Below are 1,251 nucleotides of genomic sequence, written 5' to 3'. Positions count from 1 at the left end.
CCCACTAAGTCTTCCTTGTTTCAGGAATAACTGTTCTCAATTTTCCAAGAAGACAAGTGAATGAAATCTCATCCTCAGTACACCTCGCCAGTATCGTCTCTATCGCTTTACACCCCAGTAAATACCGTCATTATCCTCTCCGATAGAATCACAGAATCCTACAGTGTAGAAAGAGCATTTCGGTCAATCGAGCCGGTGTCGACTCTCTGAAGGTCATCTCACTCAGACCAAGCTCTCCTCCCTATTCCCGTATATTTCACCTGAGGAAGAGTGAGCCCTCCCCCTTATGATTTCAAATAAACCTGTTGGACTATAATCTGTCATCCTGTGACTTCTGACATTGTCCCCGCGTTCCCCATGGCTAATTCACCTAACTTACTTAATTCAATCCCTGGACACAAGAGGGCAATTCAACTTTACCAATCAACCTAACACTCCGACCGAACAGCAGTGCGAATTACTGACACAATGTTCCATCATAGTGAGCAATTGCTGTATCATTTTTAATGGCTTTATACCCTGGTAACTCAGCCTCATCAAAGCAAATCAACCCAAATTCAATGTATCGAAACACTACTCTGTCCATTACAATTTCATTCGTGCTGAGGGAAATGTTTCTGCAATCATATTTGAATGTTTTTATGCTATTTCTTCCTCACCGTCCTGCTTCCAGTAAACACTTCAATCCAGTACAAGTCTGTCAAATTCTTTTCATTCCAACACAGATACAATGCACAGTTTGCTGAAGTCACGTGTTTGCACCCTCACTGACACTCTGCCTCCCTGAGAGCTGTAGCCCCTCCCCACACTGATTCAGGCAGCACTGTCCTTCCTGTGACATGCATCATCGAGATGGAAGGAAAGGTATCAATGCCCGAACTTGGGATTGGAGTGACAGTTTTAAAAAAAAACGCACTGTCCCCAGCGGAGAATTGATCCCGGAGACAGGCGGGGACACTAACCATTATACGACAGAGGACAGGAGTGTCAAAGGAGGCCCTTCAGCCAATTATGGCCACACTTGTCAAAAACAACTGCCTAATGAACTGAATAGCATTTCTCAATGTTTATCCCACAGCCTTATATGTCTTGGCATCACAAGTTCACATCTGTATATTTATTCATGTTATAAGGGTTTTTGCTGCTCTGAACAATGCAGGCAGTGTATTCTAAATTACAACCACCCATTGGCTGATAAAGTTTTTTGCACATCTTCTCAAACCTTTCTGCCTTTCTCCTTAAGTCTCTGGT

The sequence above is a fragment of the Chiloscyllium plagiosum genome, unplaced genomic scaffold (assembly GCF_037043375.1).
Source record: "Chiloscyllium plagiosum isolate Xiang-an unplaced genomic scaffold, Cpla_swu_hap1 HiC_scaffold_51, whole genome shotgun sequence".
Taxonomy (NCBI): domain Eukaryota; kingdom Metazoa; phylum Chordata; class Chondrichthyes; order Orectolobiformes; family Hemiscylliidae; genus Chiloscyllium; species Chiloscyllium plagiosum.
Note: the sequence above shows the minus strand (reverse complement) of the source record.